This window comes from Cyanistes caeruleus, chromosome 13 (genome assembly GCF_971803275.1).
Source record: "Cyanistes caeruleus chromosome 13, bCyaCae1.hap1.1, whole genome shotgun sequence".
Taxonomy (NCBI): Eukaryota; Metazoa; Chordata; class Aves; order Passeriformes; family Paridae; genus Cyanistes; species Cyanistes caeruleus.
In genome coordinates this window covers 5,314,021-5,338,814 of record NC_141713.1, presented here as the reverse complement: position 1 = coordinate 5,338,814, position 24,794 = coordinate 5,314,021, and the positions used below count along the sequence as shown (strand labels likewise).

The following is a 24,794-nucleotide window of genomic DNA, read 5'->3' as shown; positions in this document are numbered from 1 at the left end:
ATTTTAGTATGCTACCACAAGGGGGAAAATAAAAATCTGGTTTTGTATCTTGAGTGTTCCAAAAAGTATTGGATTTTTTTTGTCAAATTTTGTGGACGGAGCCTGTGGATAGTTTTATTATATAGATACTGAATCAATCTTCTGGTACAAGCTAGCCTTCCTTACAGAAGCCAAAAAAAGAAGGAGAAAGGCGATGCCAAGGTGGTTATATTGGAAATATGCTACAGGGAGGCTAAAACTAAAGCAAAAATTAAAAAAACCACCAAACAAAACAGCCCTCCCTCTCCAGAGAATCTGAAAAGAAAGAAACACAAAGTACTGATTGTTGGTCTGCCCTTCCCAAAGCATCTCTGTTTGCCAACATATTAGTATTCCAGAAGCAAATGCTCTCATCTTTTCCCAGCTGGGGATTCTCCATCTCTCCAGGCCCATTCACTCCCATTTAGTCACAGATGTAAAGATGGACTAGAGATGTTTGACACATTTTTCTAATCTAGAAATTACTAGTAAGCATAAGGACCCTATTTCAGAAATGGCCTTCACAGCAGAGGTCAGTTTGTAGCTGTATTAACAGTGAGGGATACTCCAAGAGATGGTCTTCTGAATGTAAAAGAAAAAAAAATTAAAAATTGAATTCGAAAAACTAAAATTCACAAGCTATGTGTGTGTGTAGCACTTTCTTTGTGAAGAGTAAATCATGTATTTTAATTTTGACCTCTTTGAATATTTCACATTTTCATTGTCATGGCAACTGCTGTTTTTCCTTTAGAAATATCAGCAATTCAAACCATAATTCCCTTCCTCTTTCTGGTTTCTCCATATCCCTAGATTATTTGCCCCAAAAGAACTCCAGTAAATTGTCTGTGAGCCAACTGTAACAGTGAGCTGAGGCAGTGGGTATTTGGGCACAAATGCCTAACGGGGTACTAGAATAACTCTCCAAGTCAGAGACAGATTTTGGCAGGAGCTGGGGCTTCCCCAGGTGCAATCACAGCTGTTTGAGTTGGATTTTCTGTGTAAGCAACAGCACAGCCCAATTCTTTGCTTTTTGTGTGAACCCCAGTGCCAAGGTTGTGTGCATATATATAATAATCCCCAAAACAGAAAACACCAGGAAAAAAAATTAAACCACTGTCCTATATTAAATACCATATTAAATCCTAAATTCATAATTGAATCTTATGGGGGTTAATCTTCATGGACTGTTGCTGAAGGAGCGTTCAGGTCCATCAGCAGAAGTTGAGCTCAGACCTTACTCTGGAATTCTATTTTACAGAACATGTGGGATAAAGGCTCCTCTCACACATCACTCATGAGCATTTGGAGGGCAGCTTTAACTCCCAAATAGAAATATTAGTCCTTGTATCATGCGAGATCATTTGGGTCATGTGGGAGTGCCATATCCTGAAAGCTGAACTCTGCCCACAACTGCAAACCTACTTGTGTATAGCCTAGAGAAGAATTTTGTAAACTGAAAAATAGAACCTTTAAAAGGGTATATCTTACAGTGAAAAATGTAGCAGATTAACAAAAAATATGAGTAGCATTTTGCTTCTTTGGTGACTCTTTATTCATAATAATTCTTTAGATATGGAGCAAACAGTTCCATGAGTACAGGATTTAATAAAGCTTAATGAAGATTTTTAGTCTTCTGAACTCATAGCTGGGTTCATTCTGTTTCTTTAAGGTGAAAACACTGACAGCAGCTATTTCTCCAGGAAGCTTTTCGTGGTCTAGGGACATTCATAATGCCTCTCTCCTGTGTAAATTATCTGATGTCTAATGGTGACAGACGCGTACACACATACACAGACTGTGATTGCATAAGCCTGGTTTCCTGAGTAAACCATGCTGAAAGAACCCATCAAGAATGCTAATCAGAATTTGAGACCTTCAAATACCGTACAAAGTAACGCAGCTACTGCTTGCCATGCAAAGTTGCAAAATATCTATACATAGGGCCCGTATAGGTGTGCGTGTAGAGTTTATAGATAGATGTGCAGATATTTGTGTATGTATCTATATCTGCAGAGTTTCCATGTGCTAGAAACTCCTGTCTTTGGGCAGCACATTATTGGTTTTGTTGCCTGTGCAAGTGTGAATGAGTATTAATTTGAGATGACTCAGTTTGCTGCATGATTCATCCCAAATGTGAAAGGGGGCAGACTGAGTGGAATCTCATTTCCCCATAATACAGCCTGGGGTACATGGGCCCTGGAAACACACGTATTTAGAAATCTGACATACCTGTGAAACATTTTTTTTTTTTTTTTCACCCCTCTGATGAATATGGAGACACCAGTGTGAGTTCTACACGCTCTGCTCATCAGGCCAATGTATAGAAACTTGCTGAGCTGAGACATAAATATGGTCTAATCATCAAATGTGGATTCAGGTCTCCCCTGCTGAGCAGGTAACAGTCTAAAGTGTTTAAACTGATACCTGCCCAGCATGTGGTATCTTAATCAGCATCACATTCCTGCACTTCCTCCCTCAATTTGGTCTACAGAGACAATGACCTCAGGAAGACTATTTTATTTTAGTGTTCAAATTTGTCTATATGAATATATTTTTAACTCATGCACTGCCTGGTGGATGAGCTTTGCATCCTCTGTGCAAAAGTAAAGGTCACTTGTGCGTAGGGAATTATAAAGAGGTCATCAGATAGAAGGTGGAAAATTGAGAACCTTAATGAGTAGTTTAAGAGATCTCTTTTATTTTTTAATTTTTACAGTTTTAGACGAAAACCAGAAGTTGGGCTGACATGGAACCAGGAAGTTCCAGACTGGAGCAGCTCATCCCTGAAGATGCCATCTCCCCATCCCTCGCACAGGCAGAGATGCTGTGTCCGGGGTCTGACAACACCTGGATGTGCCATCATCCTTCCTTCTGGGCAGCTCCAGCCAGAAGGGAAAATTTGTTTTTCCCACTTCTGCTCAACTCCCAGGCACAGACAGGGTGTGTATGAACTTTAGAAGAAGTCAGTGCAGTGGCTGCTTTCTGAATTCCAGCTCTGTTTATTGTGATTAAGCACATATTTCCGTCAAGGAGGCCTGGTGTCATACTGCCCAGAGGCAGGGATCAAACTCCCTGAAAACCACGGAGTTCATATACATCTGGAACAATCCATAGACATCCCAATTTTTGGACAGTCTGGCAAATTGGGAAGGGTGTGAAAGCTTGGATACTCGATTCCAGCCTTGAGCATCCTTTCGCCCAGAGCTCTCCCTGGAGGCTGGCGGCTCCCAGCACGGTCCCTTACTCCCATCCAGCGCGCTGCTGGGCCCCTGCCCTTCCCTGGACACATCCAGTGTCCCCTTCCAGGCAGGAGAGCTCCTGGAAGAGCACGGCGAGCCTCCCAGGCGCCTCGGCCTTATTTCCCACTTTCACCGCGACGGCAGAGCCGGGTGGCAGCCGGAGCAGCAGCGGCAGCGCTTATCTGCAGCTCCCAGCACTTCCCCCGGCGTGCGTGTGGGAGCCGGCGTGCCACGGCCTCGCAGCGGCGGGGGGAGAAGCAGGGCCGGGCCAACAGGAAGGCTCCCTCACCGTGTGCCGCACGGCCGGGCCCGCAATCGGGCGGCTGCAGGGATTTCCCGTCCCTTCCGCCCGGGCGGCTGCAAGGCCGCGCCATCTCTTCCTGCGAGGCCCGCGGGGCCTCAGGAAGCCGCCGGCCGTGAGCGAGTGGCAGGCGGGGGCGAGGAGGTGACACTGGCCAAAAGCCATTTGTTTGGGTGGCCGCCACGCCGACACGCGCTGGCCGGGCCGGAGGAAAACAAAAGCGGGATGTCTGCTTCAAAAAAGGCAGGAAATGGAGCAGCATGGGGGACGGAGAGACCTATTGGGACTGGGCTGGGGCTTCTCTCTTAACCTATTGTTTCATTATATATTAAAAAAAAAAAAAAAAAAAAAGAAAAAAAAAAAGAATAAAGGGAGAGAAAAAAAAAAAGAAAATAAATTGAACACATCCTGTGACCTCTTATCAAGCCATCGGGAAGAAAAACAAACAGCTCATTCATCTGAGGGCTCTGGGTGTTTTTGATGTGACTGCTGGACTTGTTAAATCTGTCAGGCCAGGCAGGCACGGAGGGGTCGGGACCAGGCACCCTCCCCTTGCTTTTTATGACTTTTGGGGCAGGCAGGAGCTGTTTGTTTGCCAGGGTTTCTATAAACAGCATTAGGCATTTCCCAGCTGGCTCTGGCCCCCAGGGCCTCTGCTCCCTGTGTGCAGGAAGTCTTTCATTCCCCTCTTATCTGCAAACCAGAAGATTTTGATGGCTGATGGTTCTGCTTCATGTCCCCTCCCTTTTTCTGGCCCTACACCTATAATTTTCCACTTCTCTTCTTCCAAAGAATGTGGCATTTGAGGGTTTTGAGTCACTGCTTTATTTAGCTCACACCTATGATATTATTATTCTTTTTAATTATTCTTTTATGACTTCTGTACTCATGAAGAAGTGGCCTTATGCTCTAAAGCGCTTCAAATCTGACCTAGCAAAACCTCAGTGAGTCCTGGTTCACAAAACATCCACATAAACTTGTTTACATCATGCCTATAAAAGAGCTGTATTCACTTCTCAGATCTTTGGCTAAGCTGTTAGATTTTTAAAACCGAGGAGGGTCACAAGGTCACCTATGCTAAGCGGCTTTATAATTCCAGTCTTAGTATTTCACTCATTTCCCACTGTAGTGGGGATAATAAATCATTTTCTGCTAAATGATGTCTTTCAGAAAGGCATCCACTCCTGATTTGAAAGCTTCAAGAAGTGGAGAGCCCACTACCTCCACTAGGAGCTCATTCAACTTAAGGAAAGCACTTAAAATATCCTTTGAGTCGAAACTTGAGTGCTGTTCTGACCCGTGATGCAATGCTGTGGAAAGGGTCTTTTCCAACCTGAGAAGAGCACAGTTAAGTGAATAACTTAAATGACATAATAAGGAGTTATATTATCTGATTCAACCAGCTTAAGCCTAAAGAAAACTGAAAATACCAGAGATACACACTTTTTTTTTTATTATTATTTTTTTTGTGGTGTCCAGCCTGGCTGGCTGGTGGCTTGCATTGGCCTCACTTGAAATCTCTACAATAATGGACATACAAAAGGAATGACACAACTATTACTGAAATTTCAGGAAGATCCTTTGAGTATAAATGTGAGAACTGTGACTCCAGCAGCTTGGTGGAAGGGAAATTGTCTATCCCAAAGTCTTTCATGAGAGAGGACAATGTGTTTTTACTGCTATATATCTGAGAGGAAATCCAGGAGTTCTCAACAATTTTGCTCCTTGGCCTGTTCTGGATGTGTGGTAGGAATTTGGGCTGTGCTGACTTGGTCCAACACCAGAAGATCCCTTAACCATAATATCTCCATGCCATAGCCAGTCCACTGAATAATTTAAACATTAGCAGGTGCCTACAAAAAATTGCACAAATGTGTAAAGACTCTCTTGGTACTAACAGATTTAAAATTTTCAGCAGAGGTAATGGTTCCTATAACCATATGAAAATGAAACTTACATAGGTGAAAACTGGACCATGACACAGTTCAGATCATTTCTTTAGGTGCATCAATGCTGCTGGTGTTTCATTTTCTAGAAAGCAGGACCTGGTAAAGTGCAATGATATATCATTGTGAAACACTGTTTGGAAGCTCACTTGACCTTTCAGTCTTGGTACTTTCCATATTAATCCCATGCTGCATAAATTATAAGAGGGAAGATAAATATTTAGTTTCTTACTGTTCTGAACAAAGTCCCACAATGTTTTCTTTGCTGGCTGGAGCAATTCAGAGCAACCAGGAAGGAGGCAGGCAGCCTGGTTGTCTTCCCAGGATACTGGTAACACAAACTACACATCTAATTGCAAAAACAGAGAGTAAGAAATGGAATTGCAGGCAGGGTTTTTTTTCAGATTTTCAGAGAGACATAAATACAAGAGAGTGAAGGAAGAAAGGGGAGTAGAAAACTAAGGAAAACTACTTTATTCAATTCACTGACACTGTGGTACCTAAATGTGCTGATGATTTATGGAAAAGCTTTCAAAGCCCCCTCCCTCAAATTAATATTCAGTACAAATTACTCTCAGAGGCTTTGAACATTTTCCCACCAAGTACTTCGGAAAAGAAAAACCAAAAGATCCTTCCAAATCAAAACATACAGCTCAGAATCTGATTTTTCTTTTTTCCTCTGATTTATCAGCCTAAATTAAGACTGTTTGGTATGAAAATTTTGCCCAGAGGATTTAGATATATGTAAGCAGTTTTCCTCTTATTCCCACCACAGTGTTGTAGTCAAAAGCATTTCAAGAACTTCTTCAAGTTGCCCAGTAGGTCTAATGGTTAACTCAAACCAATTACCCTGAGTAACATCAGAGCTTTCTTTAACTAATTTATCCTTGGCTATCTTCAGTGAGCTAAATCCGTGTACTCAAGTCTCTTGCAAGTTCCCATGAAGTTTAGCTCCAGTTTTTGGCTTCAACAGAAGCAGAAATTGCACAGTGCAGGGACTGTGAGTTAAATCACTATTGCAGATGATTGTAGATCTACAAGGGAAGAGGTCTAGGGTGGGTCTTTATATATATAATGTTGGTATCACTTGTGAAAGTGGAGAGACAAGTTAAAGCACAGAAGTGGGAGACAGCTGATTAAAAACTGATAACTTGTGTTTCTAAGAAGTATGAAACTGTTTAATTGTCTGTAGGGTTTTTTGTTTGTTTGTTTTTGTTTTGTTTTGTTTTTTTTGACCTAGCTGGCAACTTGAACAGATGATGTTGTAGGCTTCATAGTTTCCAGATTCTAAAAGAATTGACACACATCAGATAAGCAATCAGTTTTTGTGTGGGGCAGACTTGGAATTTGTAGGGTGTGTTCAGCTACTGAGTTTCTGGCCTCTTGTAAATTGTTCATTTCACTAAACCCAAATATACTGATGGTCCTGAGGCAAAAAGGACTTCGAGAGCCTTTAGAGGGAGTCCTATACAAAGAGTAAGTGTGAAACTCTTGAAGTCTATCTTATCCCCTCATCGAGTGTTAATGGGATTTGTATTGATTCATTGATGGGAGATTACACTCCTTAGTGTCTTTGTCATTAATACTTATTGGTAAAATGTACAACATGTGGAAGGTCAATATCTCATCCATATCCTTTCTTTTTTCTCTAATTTGGTATCTAGTAGTTGGAAAAGGGGCTCCGAGATAACAGCCAAGTGCAACAGGGGTTATTAAAAGAGGTCCCAGCTACCAGCAGACAGGAGGAAATCTTCAAACATTGATTTTCACAAACAGATTGACTTCCCTTCTTCCTATACATACAGTAACAGAATGATTAAAAAAAAAAAAAGGTTAGACAAATATTTATACATATGGCTAATGAGAACACCTGGCATAGCAGGCAAACAAGCTAACGGGAAAGAGATGGAATGGATGTGGATCTCACAGTGTGTATTGCATCCCAAGCAGCTTGTTTTCTCCACTGATGTCTCCTTCAAAGAGCATTTTGCTCCAGAGAATGAACGTGCTGGAGCTGCTGCCCTTGAAAGCAGTTGGGTTCCCACTCTACCTCAGGGCAAAAGTGAAAGCAGCCCCCCTTTGGAGGAGGGTTCGTTAAAACCTTCAGGTGCCAGAGCCCTTGCAGGGATGTTGAGCAGGTTGGTGATGGCGTTTGGACAGAGACATTTGTCTCCCAGGACCTGGGCTGGCACCGCCAATTTATCTCATGCTGACCACAAAACAACCATCACCTGATAAAGACTTTCGTTTATTGCCAGTGACTGGTGAACCTCTGGAGGTTTGCTTGGGACAAATACCAATTCAGCTGCCAAACCTTATCTGAACTATCTGAACCGCTTGTGTCTAAAAGAATTGGGCTGGAAATCTCATCAGATAAGGATTTACTCTGTGATTGACTCTAGTTATTGCTTCCAGATGGGTTAGACTTACTGACATAACTGCCCCTTTCGCTTGGTATTTGGTATATCCAGTTCTCCAGTTTTTCATGGGAAAAATGTATAATTGACCAAAAAATATATGTATATTTTATATTGTGTACATTTTGATTTTTCTTCATTTTTTATCCTCCAGTCTCTATTTCCTAATTGTTCCTGAACTGTAGAGAAATCTGTACTTTTTCAGCAGAGAGCCCTCTGATTTCAGTGAAATATTTGAATATTGTCCTGCCTTGTTTTGGTAAGTCCTAATAAAAGTAGATAATCAGGAAGGGTGTGAGGTGGTCATATCATCTCCTTCAGGAGAGATGCTGAATGAAAAGCCAGCATACATACAGATAACTAAAATTCCTCCCTGTACTTTTATTCTTTTTTTTTTCCTTATATAAAGAAGTCAGATAAATGAATCATTCTGTTGAGAAATGTTCACAATTCCACTTCTAAGTATTTTCTTTTCTTATTTACATTTTTACACTCTACTCATATTTTTAAGTGCAATGTTTCATTCAATCAACAAGTTTTTTCTCCCCCCTTAATTTCTTGGTTTTCTGACATTCTGAGAAATTGTTTACTGGTGTTGATTGACAACATTGTCCACCTCCTTGGCCAGACTTTTTCTGAACAAGATGGAAACTGAAAATTGCTTTTTCTTACTCTTATGGAATAAACCAAAGGCTACAGGAGCAGTAAAGAAGCAACCAGAAAGACAATATCATTGATATGAGGAGGGAAAAGTCTGGCACTGACAATGGGCCAGGAACCTGTGAAAATGAAAAACTTGAACTTTACATGAGAAGTGCAGGATACAGACAGGAACTGAGGTTGTTCAGATGGATTTTTAGTATCAAGCCATTGCTTGTTAGGGGCTGGCAGATGCACCTGGGGGATTGGGATAAAAAGGGAGCAGAAGATGGTAGGTTTGAAAAAGCAAAGTGCATCTTGCAAATGAGAAGACAAAATGTCCTTTACTGTAAATCTGTGACACGTCCACAAGCACCGAGAGATTTTGATGGTGCAGCATCTTCATGTAGGGTAACCTAGTGATTAGGAAGGGAGGAATTCCCAACTGACTACAGGTCAATGGTCCCTCTAATTCTCTAGCCTGTCTCTGACTGTGCCAATTTTGAAAGATGAACCGTGGAGTAGTTTCCCAAGGGAAGCAGTGGAAGTCCCATGTCAGGGGACTTTTACAACTAGACCAGACAAAACACTAGAAAATGTACTGTAGCTGTAGTGAGCAATTCTGCATCAGCAGGGAGATGGGTTGAATGATCTAATATGGCTCTTCCATCTGCAATTCCTGTGAGTCTATGAATCACATTTCTGTGTGGCAATGCAGCCGAGTAAATACAGTGCAGAGCAGTAGCAGCAGCTATCTTGGTATCTCTGTAACAGTAACATGAGTAAATTAGGCAGACAAATTCCAAAAAGGGATATATTTGAGTCTCCAGTTCTAAATCCATCTGTTCAAACTGGCTATAGCACAGTATGCAACTGCTAATTCCTAAGTGGTTCAGGCTGGATAACGAGATATTTTGTGTCAGGTATGCTATTAGCAAAGAACTAACCCATTATTTGTTCCTGTTGTGTTGTACAGAGGTAGTGTTCCCTAACTGGGCATATTCTGGATTAATCCAAAGACAATCCCAGCTATCTATAGCCTCTGTGAATTTTTACTGTAACCATATGGAAGGATCTTGCAAAAGTAGACTATAAAATTTGAAAATATGTCAGTTTAAGATGCAAAGTGTCTTCTGACTGGGAAAGCAAGGGTGGAAGGATTGAAACATCTTATTACCAGACAAATGTGCTCAAGCTTTATCCTGGTCCTGTGCCTAGATGATCCAGACAGAAATGAATTCATGGACAGTTGGGTGGGTGTTAAAGCTGACCATATGTCAGACTAACCAAACATTTCTTTTGTGCATTCAACCAAGTCCAGTGGGTCAACTAGGCTTAGAAAAACCTCTAACTTTGTTGATTGATTTGGGAAAGGGAAGTATCAAACATATCAAACTCCACTGTCAGCAGTAATCACCACTGAACAGGATTACGTGGAACAAATTTTCAAGACACCTCTGTGGAAATAAGGGCTTTAAACAGAGATCTTACACAGATGTTATACAGTTGACAAAAAGTCCAGTATTTAACTGATTACTTCACAGGAGAAATTTCTCTAGCAGCCAGGAAGATACTTTTTCATAAATCAACAGGAAAGGAAGCATTTATGACTTTCCTTGTTCTTTTCATTCTGGTTGCAAAATCCTGCAATCCTAACCACCAAAGGCTTATGTTTCTCATCACTGCTCAACCCATCCCCTTGCAGCCCTTCCTAACTACCTTCATTAAGTGTTACTCCATTTTCTGGGATGGTAGCACGATTCTGCCACACCTATGGCATCATAACTCATGGCTGATGATCCCCAAAAGTCTTTCTCCCTTAGCTGGCTTCTGAGAGTACAATAAGGTCACCACCTCCTGAGCATCGCTTCTAATGGGGGAGGCCGCAGCACCGACAACACATCCACACCCATGAGGTTTATTTCCCAGACATTTTTATGGGACATCATTTGAGATGATACATACATTTATTCATGTGTGAGTAGCTCAAGTACCTCGTGGAATATCCAGGTTTTTAGTTGTCAACAGGCTTCCTCGAGTACTCTGACTATTCATAAAGATACTGAAGAATTCAGTTTCATGACATCTAGACCTGGTGATTTATTCATTCTGAGCTGCAGCATCATTTTTTCACTATTCTTCATTCATTTTTCTCTCATTTAAAAAGTTTCATTTACCCAGTCATAAATAAGTGAGTAAATAAATAAATAACCAATTCCACACCTTTGTGGAGAATGAAATTGAACTGTTTATAAATACACCATAAGCTGAAATACGTTTGCATAAACTATTTGATAAACACTTAGGGAAAGAGAAATTGGGGAAAAAAGAAATCAATCTTTGCATTTTTCACTGGGAAAACAAAAACTGTTTTCAGGTAGGAGAAATATTTGCACTTTTTTCCTCTATTCTTGAACTGGCTTGGTATAAAATCCATTGCCAGAAAATGCTGAAATTGGTAACACATTACTGCTTGAATGTCATAGTTAAAAAGTTTTTCCACTAATGCTTAAAAAAGACTTGGGCTTATTTCTGACTGTTAAAGGAGAATGTCTTGTCTGTGTCTGTCTTAAGGTTTGGCATGTGATCTGGACAAATCAGCCAAATGTCCTTGACCCTGAAAGGGAAGAAACAGACTCCTTTCCAGCCCAGCCCAAGAAAGACATCTGCAGTAGGTGCTGTGAAGAACTATGAAGAGACAACCTGGACAAGTAGCTTTGACATCTAAATTTTGGCTGGTTAAAGCTGGATTAGATGAATTCCCCCATAAGGGCCTCTTAAACTAAGAGAACATTTATTTCCCATGCTATTTATTGTTGCTAGCTGTTATCCCATGGCCAAAGGACCCATAGGCATCAGATGAACTGAATCAGTATAAACCCAGTAATTACGAAATGCAGAAACTTTGACACAGCTGTAGAATGAATACCAGCATTTAATAATTAGATGTGTACATTTACCTTATATCTGTTTTGTACCTTGATTTACAGGAAAGAAACCTACAATTACAACAAGCAAACTGCTTATAGGACTTCAGTGCAAAATAGATTGCAGCTCAGCTCAGGAAGGATTATTATTACCTGTAGGTTCCTGGATTAAGCAAGGCATTCACCGAGAGGTTTGTACTACAATATAGCCCCCAAACTTAAATGTTGTGACATTAGCAAGTAGCTTATAATTAAAGTATGTTGCCATTTCACCAGGCTTTCATTTATAGGATAAAGTGCAAATTCTATTCTCTGTGAACTTTAGATACTTCCAACTTTTTTCTTTGTTCTTTTCTTTAAAGCTTTGCAACAAATGCATCTCCATATGCTTATATTAGTTAATCTAGTATTAAACATATTGGCTGCGCAAAATGTTGGCATGCATTAATAAATGTTTTCATTTTTTTATTCTTTTTTTTTTCCCCCTTACTTTAAATTCTTCCTTTGACTACACAAGCAACAGCTGTCTAGCTTCCTGTTCAGTACTGGATCTAATGCCTCTACAGAAATCTAGGTCAAAACACTTGGAATGCATGAATATCAAACAGAGTTTTCAAAACAGCAAATGAATACATCTTTAACTGGTGACATTTTCCTGTAGCATATGGCTGCAAGCTCAGGGGACTGCATGCTTTTTTGATGAATATGTTCCGTCAAAAACTAAGGAATGGCAGTGGGCTTATATCACCTTCTGTTTTGCCTTATGAAATGATAATACAAACTCATAAATGGATACTACTATCACAAGACTCCTGCCTTTTGTCCAATCCCAAAGTAGTACAAGGCCTACTGGTTAGGAGCCTCACTCTTTGGTCATGTTAAAGTATGAAAGATAACTGTCAAAGATGCATTTTTGTAAAGCACTTGCCCATGTCACGGAGGGCATAAGATTACCTGAATTTCCATACGGGTGGAAAACAGCAACATACGGTACCAGGAAAGAGGCACACATTAATTCTAGAATTCCACTAAGACATTAAACCCTGCATATAATTTCTGCAAAAGAATGGCACACTGTAACAAAGGTAGTATTAATATAGTTTAGCTTGACAAGGCAAATATACAGGGAAAGTTGTACATTTTTAATGATAGAAATAAGAAAATTAGAGAATAAAGAAATAAACTGAAATTAAAGTGCTGGCATCTCAGTAAATCCCCTATCAACATAAAAGTGCCAGTCCAAAGAAAGCTGCTCTAACAAGCTTGTCTGCTCCTCTCTGAGAAGAAAGCATGGGTTTGGCAGCAGCACCAGAGACTGTTGAATAATTAACCAACTACCAATCCTGACCAGTAGGAAACGATGGAGTAATTATTTCTGGTCATGTATTCATCTTCTCAAACAGCAAAAAAAATATTCCTAATACCTCCTTAGGTTGTCGGAACATACAGAAAATCACCTGAATGTTCTCAAGCATTCCATCAGACCTAGGTTGGAAATGCATGTCAGCTGGAAGCACACTGCTTGGCTTGTGACATTTGCAGGGGGTTGTGCAGGGTTTTGAAACAGGAGTGTGGCCAAGGTCTCTGCAGGTTCTGACCCTCAATACCCTGTCAGATGTAGTGGGGCAAACAAATACTGAATTCAGGTTCTGTTCGAAGCAGCCAACACTTTTTTTCTGTGTTGACACTCATGGAGCAAATGTGAGAACTGAACCCATCAAGATAAGCCCTGATCGTACAGAACTGTTTTCATATGAAAGATTTTAAACAATTGGATATAAAGGCTGTGTGCTGCTGAGTATGTATCAGGGCTTCTCCTGTATTTTGAAGTTTCTTTTCAGTTATGTAGACTCCCCCCACTTTCTGCCCTTCTTCATCTCCCAAGTGCCATATTAAAACAATCCAGGATCTAAATTTCACTGCTCCTCTCTGATACTTCACTAGTTTCACACCACCTTGCTGGCTCAGCTTGTAGCTCCAGGCAGAGACTGAGGAAATAGTCTGAGAAGGGAAAAAAAATCAGAATTCAGTCTATTTTGAGTTGTTTTTTTAGCATTTTGTAAACAAAGCCAATTCACTAAAAGATGGATGAACAAAGGAAGTGATCAAATAAAGAATGATTATCATTAGCCTCCTATGCACTCCTCACAGCTTATAGTTTTTCAAAGCTATTTAAGATAGGTGTTTTATATATAGTTCACAAAAAAAAGAAAAAAGTAATTGGTTAAATAAAAATGAAAAATATAAATCCTTTTGAAACAGATAGTTTTATTTCCCTGCGTTTTTCTTCTATGTCTAAGTGCAGCTTTGGAAACATACAGTTTTTTTTTTCCTTTGTCTCTCTTACTGTCTTTTATATATCTTATTGTCACTTAGGTGAAACTTCACTACATTTAACCCTACAAAGGGAACAGCATGTGTTTAACCTTCACACTTTGATCAAGTGTATTTCTTATAAACATCCCTATCAGCATAAAATTTATAGTAGGGGTAAACTGATTAAACTATGGATGTAGTCACTGGTGACCCCTTCTTTAAGTCACCCAGTGGTCCACTTAATATCTTCTCCCTGGTTGAGAAATATTAACAATTCATCCCATGTTCTCCATTTGAATGACTCTTCTTTATTTCAGGAAAATAAAAAATAAGGGCATTTTCACAATGACTTTCTGAGAAGCTGGATGACATTTTTTAGATATTCTTTCCATTTATGACACTTTAAATTTTTATTGTTGTAATGGCTTAACTTAGGTATATTTTTTCACTCAGGAAAGTAGTCAAATTTAAATTCAGTTTATGTTGGGTAAATGAACCAAAATGCCTGGTTGGTACAGGACATGAAGTAACAAATCAAATTATTTAATTTTGAAGATGAAGAGATATTTTCTCTGAAATCAACAGAAAAAAAAAGAAGTAAAAATTAGTCATACATTATTTAGTTCTAAAATTCCTCTATTTACATAGAACAGAGGTACTTGTATCAGTTCAGTTATGGGAAAGAGAAAGCCAGAAGAGCTACACAGCCAACTGAGCAGGGACTGTAATGTTTGAGCTGTGAAAGCAAAGCTCATTTATGTTCTAAGCTTATTTTATTTTTCTTAAATCAACATTAAGAAGGAAAAGTTGAGATATTAATTACCCGTTTACTGCCAATGTAGCGGAAAATGTAATTTATAGACCACTTGCAAAAAAAGTGCTTGCTTAATTTAAGAACTCAAATTATTCAAATAACATTTTGAATTTGATTATTCGTATAATTGAAATGTTGCTCTTGCAGCCTGAATTGCTTCTCTGACTTACAACCTGAGCAACAGTTAACTAAGATCACACTCACCGTGGAGATTGTCACAAATGTGAGCAGGAAAGAGAGGGAGACTAAGCCAATGTACAGCACTTACCTGGAGAAATTGATGGTCCAAGCATCAAGGTTTAATTGGAATTTGACATTTTCACAGGCTCTCTGCACACAAAGTTGCTGCTCCACCCTTAATTTTCCCATATGGACTATATCAAATTAATTTGGTCCCGCAAATCTGCATCCCTGAAATGAGTGATGTGCAGGAGGCAGATTGTCTCTGTTTGAACTGGCTGTTCTTTTGATCAGGCATTGATCACTGCATTGTGACCTATTTTATATTTCAAAACCAGATCAAAATATTTAAACAATCTTGCATCCAGACAGAAAGGGTTTCAATTGGCCTAGTGCAAGTTTGATTTCAATGAACTTCTTAGTAAGAGTATCACAGCTTTTCCAGGATTTAGAAAAGAGATTCAAACAGATCTAACACTAAATTTTAAAATCTCTACAGCAAATGCATATCAATTACTTTTTAATTAATATGTAAAGGATATTATAGTTATTTATTAGTTATAGATTAGATGTAATCATTAACAGTAATTTATCATTCTTGGCACGATTTCCATGATATTATCCTCCTCTCTCTACCTGGCTTTAGTGAAGCCAAGGGATCCTCAGGAGAATCTGGATCAGAAGCTCATGTTAGGAACAACAGGAGAAAAAACATTAAGATTTTCTTCCCAGCAAAGAAATAAGCTGAGAACATGAAAAAAGAATTGATAATGGAAGATATATTCATAAAATTTTCTCAATTCCCACGTGTCTAGGTGGAGATGATAGTGCACATTCTTTAACTTAGGCAAGCAATATAAAACCTTTCAGTCTCTCAAAAGGGCTGAAAAGTTTTTTTTCTTAAAAATATGAACAATACAAATTAATATTAAAACCTGAAGTTCACTCAAAAACACTTAGGAAGTGTTTATAAGCAAGCAAAAGTACAGTATTGTAATAAAAAGGTGACCCATATCTTTAGCTATAGGTATTTTTTGCTTCTGTTACATATGACTCGAAATTCTCAGGAAAACATTAGTCCATTGTGAAAACTTTTGGCCCCTGATGTTGTTATTTCAAATCTAATGACATTCTGCTAAATCAAACAAATCAAAACAGACCCCAAACTGTATGATTTTCAAAGGAAATGTGACGATTCATGTCTCATTGAGTTTAAATACCTAACTTCATCAGATTCTAAAAATCCTACCCATAGTCAAAGACTTGGTGTATAACAAGTTGGAAGGATTTTAAACGACAGATGAGCTTTGAGAATTATGGATGAAATTAAGTAGAGGCTTTTTTTTTTTTTTTTCCCAAATTCTCAATGTCTCCAACAACTATGCTTCGTACTTTGTTGCCGAGAATATGAAACACTTGGACAGCCAATGGCATGATGTTTTCTGGGTTTTTTTTTCACACCCTTCTTTCCCAGCTTGTCTTTTCTTGTCTAGTCTTTTCTTTTCTAAACAAGTCTAATTCACTCTTCACATTTCAGCTTCCCCATCCTCCAATCTTTATTATTCTTTCCTTCTAGTCAGCCTGCCTTTCAGCCAAGAAAAAGAGGGGTTAATAAAGCCATGATTAAGCTGTAAAAGGCTGACATTTAGATATCAACTATGAATCAACAGCTGAAGTCTTAGTGAAGTGATTTTGTAATTTTTTTTTCCCTCTAACACGGGCACCCTGTGCTGCAGCTCTTCTCTTATGTTCCACTTTTCCAAGGCGCAAAGGGACAAATCACAAGTTGTGTCACTCCATCCATGTCCTTGCCCCGCTGTATGCTTGCCTGCCAAGTCCTGACTGTAAAAAAAAAATCAGAATATTTTCTCCCTGAGAAACTAAAGGTGGGGTTATTAAACCCATCGGAGCAGCTTATCTCGGGAGCATTTTACCCTGGCTCACAAGCAGCCAACTGAGGCGAGAGCCAAAGTAGACGGAGAGAGACGGAGGAGAGGAGAGAGGCAGCACAGAGACCCCATTAGCGATTCCCCCACCGCAGTCTGAGTGGCAGCTGGGAACAAGGCAGTAACTGTTTGCCCGCTGCCCATTCTTGTGTTATTGGGTAAAATAAAAGTTCTTTTCTCCGAGAATCTTTGTACAATAAAACAACTCTCAGTCATTCGCGAGTCAGGGGAAAGGAGAAAAGGGCCTCAGTGTAAAGTGCTGCAAACTGGCACATTGTTTCCAGTCATTTTCTCACTATTCACATATAAGGGGGAAGAAGAGGGAGGAAAAAAAAGGGCAGAGGGATGAGAAAGGAGGGGGAGGGAGGAGGGGCAGCTCAGGGTATCTTTTGACAGAAATGTCAGATGCGTGGGGCTGCCGGGGGAGGAGAGGGTGAAGTGTGTGTCTAAGGAGGGCAAGTTTTGCCTGAAAGTCTCCAGATGAACTCCTGGCCACACACTTCCCCCAGCCCTGACTCTTTGCCCGTCACCTTTTTCTCTCCTTGGCTAAGATGGGATAGAAACCAGCTTCTCCGAGACCTGGGGGTCGGAGTTCTCCAAACGCTGCTCTGCAGAGAAAGGACAAGACGGGCACTTCTCTCCCTCCCCTTGCTGCATTTCTCATGGTTTTCCTAATAACAGACACACTTAGCAATTTAATTAGCAGAAACTCTGCAGAGCTGAAGGTCTGACTCCTGCACATGACATCTTCTATTTCCAGGGATCAACAGCATAATAAATAGCCACACAAAGGTTTTTAATGAAATCTTTTATTCAAGAGTCTGCATGAACTTGGCTCATATTAGGTGTTTCCACAATAATAATAATGAAAAAACCAAAGAGCCACATGACACTTGTCAAATGCACAAAGTAGGGCACAATAACTCCCTAAACCACAATATCAAAATTCCTCTACCACTTGGATAAACCTGCACCTGGGAGTCCTGACTGCAGGCTCTCTACTCAGAAGTTACATACTGAGGTCTGAAATTTGGACAAAAGCATTTCCCCCAGCCAAAATTCAAGAACCTTCAAATAATTGTGAAGTAACAGGTGAATATAGGATTAGTGGCACTAAAACAAAGTTTCTGATATTTCCTTCATGGTTCCTTTGAAGTAGGAAAGGCAAAAGCATCCTGGAAGAGACAATTTAAGTGTTAATCTAAAAGCAAGGAGAACTTAAAGGACTGATAAAGAAGTGGTAGGTAAGAGTAGGGCATGTCAGAATGAGACATGGAAAATTAGTAATCACTGATCTGATTACATTGAATAAAAAAAAATGAATCATCATTAGTTTGATGACTTATTTATTCTCATGCCAAGACTTGGATGTAGATCCAGTCTGAACACAGATGCTGCTGGCTTTTTTGAACATGCCCACATCGAGCCACCTCTTGGTCTGTGGGGTTTGTACCAGTGGGAGGCTGCACCTCCCCAGAACCTTCCACTCAGAAATCCCATATATGATTATACACATCATGGAGTCCTTGGTGAATGTCCCATGTCAGAGTGGCACCGTGTAACTAAAATTACCGTGGGATTTTAATTCAGTAGAGGGAGCTGTGGGTGAGACTGATGCAGTTCCAGCCCAGGGAAGATTGATTGTGTTCATTCAGCCCCCAGAGCCTGAAAATGCTCCCTATTTATTTTATTCAAGTTCTTGTTACAACACATCCCTGAGTTGCCAAGACTTTTTTTTTTCCACTAGCAAAAGTCTTTTCCTTTTCCCTTGTTCACTTCTGTGATACAATCAATCCCAAGAGCACTCTGGTATTTCACTTTGTTTTTGCCCCCTTAGTGCCAAATCTCTTTCATAATGGCTACATGTACTACACCAGAGAAAGCTCAATATTTTAGAGAGCTCACAGAGACTTGGCTGCCACTTGTTTTGTATTTAAACATGATACTGATTTGGATCAGATACATCCCAACCTTTGGGATAGCCACGACCTCTCATCTGAGCAATTCAATCTAGGTTACCCCCAGTACCCTGGGCAAGCTTTTTCTTAAGTAGACTAGAGTTAAAATCAACATTTACAGTGATTTTGCATAATGATTACAATGATTTCATAGCTTTGTGGCTGCCAGTGAAGCCCTACATAATGCTAGAGAAATAATTTTATCACTTTAACTGTCATCCAGTAAAAATAAAAAAATTATTGGCCAGAGACTAAAGGATAAAATAAGTTCAAGTACTGGAGCAGAAGTTTGTGAGCCAGAACTGATCCAGCAGAAGCTAGAAGTACATTTGCACATAAGCTAGTAAATTATGTATTTGTCCCCTTAGTAAGTGTAAAAAATGCCAGTCCACTCAGCAAGCAGGGTGTATTACGAGTCAGGTGCTGTCTCCTTCAAAGCACCTCAGGAGCCCCTGTCTTTCCCACCTCTCCATGGAATTGGAAAGGTTTATTTGAACACAAACTGCACACTGGGCAGACAGACTTTTATAGTTCACCTCTCAAGTCTCTGCTCAGCAAAAAAAAAAGTCTATTTCTTTTGATGGGCTCTAATCTTCTGAAAATAGCTATTTTCTGATTTCAGAAATTGGGCTGAATAAATAACATTGTCATTAATGAGCTTCATAAAGCTGTTGTACAAACTGAACTAAACCAAAAAATAAAAAATGGCATGGGTGCAACAGTTTATTTGCACTACTTTTTCACTAGTTTCCATTTTTCCTTTCCCCTTACTTCACATCTATCGAGACTGATAGACAACACAAACACACTAATGTGCTCTGTGGGTTCAAGACAGTGATAACAGTTGTCAACAAAAATTGCAGAGTAATGGTACATGTAAGGACACCCTGTCAACTGATACTACTTTTTTGTCATGTTCAGATTTGGAAAAAATGCTTTGACATTGAATTTCCTTGGTAATGTTCCTGTGCTGCTCCTAACCTCTACATGAGCTAGAAATGAGTTCTGGAGCAGTGGAAAAAGTGGTGGAGGGAGCATTACACTCCAGCTCTGCAGCTGGAGGGGGATCTGCTTCTCTGCAGGTCAGTAGAACAGATCAAGCACACATTTGGAAAGTGATAAAGCTGCCTGTGGAGCAGAAATACTCAGTGATAGCTTTTCCTTGTTTAGTATCTGATGAAAAGGATCCTTTTTGTGGTGGTTTACAGTGTATTTGGCTTTGTCCCATTAGCCCAGTGAACAACCACTTACTTATGTGAGATATGAAAAACCTTTATGTTCTTCAGCAGTGGATTTAAATGTAGTGGATTAACATCCACAGGGACTTATTCAGTCTAATTTTGATCCACTAAAATTATCACCACTGTCATTACTAGTTGTTGTTACTATTACTATTACTATTACTATTACTATTACTATTACTATTACTATTATTATTACTATTATTATGTGTTGCTCTATCATGTTGTCAAAAGGCTTTAAGGCAAGATAGAAAATTTGAAAACCACTTTGAAATCAGTATCCAGCTATTAGAAAAGTCTGTAAAACTTTATGGTCCTGTTAATGCAATGTTTGGTGGAAAATGTTTTAAAAGCGTTTTTCTTGCAAGATACCGTGATGAACACATGGGAGGTTCAAAATGATGAAGGCATGGAAAATGAAGAAAAAAGGAATGTGGCCATTGGGTTGAGACACTAAAAGACTTTCCAGTGTTAAATTTGTACCTGGCTCATATAAATATTCAGCTGTGTATTGGCACGACCTTCAGATATTATCTTATTATAATTACTACTTAAGCATTCACTTTGTTTTTTGAACTGGTAAAAAACTCTCATTTTCCAGGGAATTTGGGGTGTAGAGAGAGTGAAATTACTGGAGGTGTGGTGTCTGTGACTAGAAACTCCTGACTGCTGTCCCTGCTGCTGGTTTGGAAACCACTGTTTTATCTTGCTTAGTAATTATTACCCTCACCCAACAAAAGTAGTGCCTGTGCCTATTATTCCCATTAATTTATGCAGCAAGTAAATTGTATGAAGGTACAGATGATATACAATTTGTTGTTATTTTTCCATTGGTGTCCCATCTTCCAACTAGTTAAAATTCAAAGGCCACAGATAAAATATGATGGAAATACCAAATTCATCTTTTCAGCATGAATTGCAGCAGGCAGAGTTTTCCAAAGGCCTTTGGATTCCAGCACAACTTCATGATTTCAGAGGCTTATAAATGACAGTAGCATTTTAACCTTAAAATGTGTCATGAAAATGAAACTGCAGAGTTTTCTCTGCAATTCTGACTTCAGAACATATGTTATATGGAATAACCTTCCAGCTCTAACTTCTTTGCTTTTAACAGCCACAGTCAGAGCCGTGACTAAGGGAAGAAAATGTGTCAGTGCACCCTTGTGCAGAAAGTCGAGGAGCTTCATTTGAGTTCCCAATGAAAATATATATCTAAAAGCAAATACACTATTTTATGTTGTATGTAAATTAAATTTTATTAATGTGATATTCACATAAAAAGAATATTTATGATTGTGATCCTCAAATTGTCAGCGTGGTTCAACCCTGTCTCCTTTGTAGGTCTCCAGGAAGGTTTTCAAATTAGTTCCATGTCCTCTGAATGATTCTCTAAACTCCAACTTTCAAGTGACTTTCATGAATATCACTACAAATATAAGGATGCTGATGCTTTTTTGTCTAAACTTGATGTCTAAACCCAAAAGGACTCATTTAACTGAATGAAATGAAGAATCATTTTGCTGAAAAGTGGCTTTTGAAGGATCATCCTTTACCACCACTTATCCTTAAAGAAAAATGAGTGTACACAAGCACACATTGATGCAGCTCCCCAAATCTCTGAATAAACTCCTAAGTGTACAGTGTTATTTGACAGAACTATAGGGCTGCATAATTACCCCAACTCCCGCATCAGGCAGGGAAAGTTGGTGACATGTTGAGTGAAATGCTACACTGTGTTAATAACGGTTTTGAAAGAAATCAGAAAAGTTAATCATGTGTGGACACAGGGTTAAGAAGCAATGTAACAGACTATTAAGTTTAATATAGATATGTGATATAAGCATATGCAGACAGCCATTAGCATAAATTCATGTTACAGAAGAGCAGTGCAGCATCGTGCGCGATGGATTTATTGCACACGCGGTGTGCGGGGCGGGCACCAGAACAAGGGAGAAATGGGTCAACAAATTCATAGGCAGGTCTTGAGTCAGATTGGCAGAACCAGGGCAAATGCAACCAGGCTGCTTTTCAGTGGTGATGTTGTCTCAGAGTGACTATCTATCATGCAACAGTCAAATCTCTCGGCTGCTGTTTTCTATGGGTTTGAGCATGAAGACATCAAAATTTGGAGTGCACATGAGGTGCTCTGCTTTGCATTCTTACTGTGTGATGAGAACAGCTCTCACAGATCAATTTCTGCTCCCTGGCTCTGTAATGGATATACTGACAAATTCTGCAAAAGCAACAGGTCTGATGCTCACCAAGAATAAGAATTTCAGAAGCCTCCTTATATCTGTCCCATTTACCTGATTTCAGGATCCCTCATTCATACTGTATTGATTTTACCCAGTTACCAACAGAGATGAGTGAAGAATCTGTAACAAGTTCTGAGAATTTGCCTCTTTTTTCTCTTCATAGAATGTCAAAAATGTTCATTACACAAATCTACTGAGGAATTCCCCCAGTTTGCTAACTGCCTGCACTGCTATTTGACATTATCTAAATATATGTGATTAAAACTGGCTCCTGCTAACTATTCTTTCTTGAAAAAAATTGATTGCAGGCACATTTCTTGAACATGACTTAAAAAAAAAAAAAGTTTCAAAATAAATTACAGCTGGATTGGCCAAAATTAATTGTGTTATATCCAAAGAGACTGCAAGATGGAATAGTGGGAACTCCTAAAGTTTGTTTATAACAACCAGTATTTTCCCTCCTCCTCCTCTCTGGTTAGTGCAATGCAGAGTAATTGGGAAGAGGCCATAACTGGACTTTTGACAACATTTACAGCATGTATAAATTGCACTGAACCACTTGTCCTTCATAATCCCAGAAAGAGCTTTTACACTCAAGATTCTTTCTGTATTCTGTGTTCCTCCTAGCAATAAAAGCCCACAACAACATAGTGGTAGGGCCTGATTCAATTTAATAGAGGTCTCCTCACAATACCTACAACTGTTTAATGTTATGAATCCTTAGAGTTATGCTACTCTTTCATCAACAAAAGGAGGGGTTACAACCTTCCCCATGTACAATGTTTTTATTGTATTTTGCCTTTGGGAATTGCCAGCCCAGTCTAATCTCTATCTAATGGTGTGTGAGGGAGAAAGTCTCCCATCAGCTCAAAGAGTCATTGATATTCAGGTGAGATCCAAGCTGTTTTCCAAAGTTTGATCATTCCTTCATCTTCAAGGGTTGTTTGGCATCTTATCACTCACATATGAAATCAGCTCTAAAGGTGATTGTGCTTTGTGAACTTTAGTGTGGGTCCTGATTTTTGCTCAGCATATTTGCAAAATTCTCCAGATTTCAGGTTTTTAGCTGTCCTTAACATGAAGGTATTTGCAGCTTGTTTCAAATTACTCAGTTAAGACATTTTTCATTACTTCTGTAACCCCAGTACCAAAGACTGAACAAGTCAAAATTATCAGTGGTTCATCTTACTAGGACTGCTCCAAGAGGCAAATCTAAAATGGGTACAGGAGCCAATTTAGTGCTGAAATGTGAGCTTCCACTATGGAATACAAGTGTTTGGCTGGAAGAAAGTGGTTTTCATGGATGTAAAGTTGTTTGTAATGATTTTATGATATGTAGCCTTTCCTGGAAAAATGTTATTCTGGATCCTAATAAGCTTTTGGGTTCTGCATCCTATTTGCTGTCTAAATGCTGGTTTTACCACTGGAATTGGAAGGAAGAAAATGGAGATGATCTATCTGACTGAAAGGACACAAATTACTGGACAAACCAAGAAAGGTTCTGCTGATTGTACAGGGGTGCCAAAGAGCAGTTTGAAGCCAGTCTTCTTTAGGGATGGAAATCCTGGAATGACTTATGGAACTACTGCTGAGCTTCTGATTATAGATCACACACACTAAAGATGATTTCAGCAAAACACTGGGGTACTGAAGTCACAGTTACCTCATGGATGAGGCTGGCATACAGCAGAAATTCCCTCCCATTCCTTCCCATTTTTGAGGGGAAGGAGAGGAGAAAGAATGGAAATATGTACATTCTCAGCCATTTGTTCTATACATCTTGGAAAATAAGGAGAAAAGGGGAACAGTTGAGAGAAAGTGCAACCTTCACACTGGAACCAAATGCAGTATATCTACAGATTGATTTATATAATGCAGATACTTTATGGAAAATTTTAATGCTGGCTTCTAGCTATGATATTTAGAATATAGCATTTTCTTAATACCATTCTACTGTATCAGGCTGAACACCTCCATTTCCCTCTACCAGGCCAATCAATATTTCAGTAAGAAAAGAAGCTAGATGATAAAACAAGGAAGACTTCCAGTGAAGTTCAAATGTAAGTTTCATAGGAAGAAAGCCCCACCATTGGGCTTGCCTTTGAGTGGCTGAAGAACTGAGCTAACTGCTCTGTATTCCCAGCCTGGCTCCTTCCTCCCCACCTTAAATAAAAGGCCTTCCCATCATGCTTATTAACATTCTAGTTCATCAAAGCAATTGTTAAATAAAAAGAAAAAAAAAAAAGAAAAAAAGAAAAAACTTATTTCAGCACTGACGGAAATTATTCTAACATTACATTTCAATAAAATACCCCTCCTCTGGTCCCTCTGTGTATAAGCAATCAATGGGTTAAGTTTAGATCACTAACGTATGTTCCATGACCCCAGAATGCTTCATCAAATGTACTCATTACCAACTGAGCAAGTGAATGAGTAGTTGTGAGCTGCAGTTTAAGCGCTGATGGGATTGTGTGTGAGCCCCAACGTGGCCGAGGTATTTAAATTTTGATTTTTGTAATGGGCTTTGACATGTTTCATTTCCTCCGAGGGAGCACTCAAGACCTCTGAAAGTAAATGTTGCTAAAAAGTCATCAAGG

General features: G+C 39.4%; 2 long non-coding RNA genes across 5 annotated transcripts in view; both read left to right on the top strand.

Annotated features, from left to right (window-relative positions):
- LOC111934019 (uncharacterized) overlaps positions 1 to 3,955 on the top strand; it is a 73,697-nt gene extending 69,742 nt beyond the window's left edge. For all 3 annotated transcript variants that reach the window (XR_015275741.1, XR_015275738.1, XR_015275739.1), the window contains one exon: positions 2,735 to 3,955. This is a non-coding gene — a long non-coding RNA (uncharacterized LOC111934019). The remainder of the gene's footprint in view (positions 1 to 2,734) is intronic.
- A 4,120-nt stretch (positions 3,956 to 8,075) lies between these two features.
- On the top strand, positions 8,076 to 24,450 carry LOC147650663 (uncharacterized). 2 transcript variants are annotated; one of them, XR_015275743.1, is made up of 3 exons: positions 8,076 to 8,180; positions 11,551 to 11,678; positions 21,284 to 24,450. It is a non-coding gene; the product is annotated as an uncharacterized LOC147650663 (long non-coding RNA). The 2 variants fall into 2 exon arrangements; XR_015275742.1 differs by lacking the exon at positions 21,284 to 24,450 and adding an exon at positions 12,005 to 13,601.
- Positions 24,451 to 24,794: the final 344 nt, after the last annotated feature.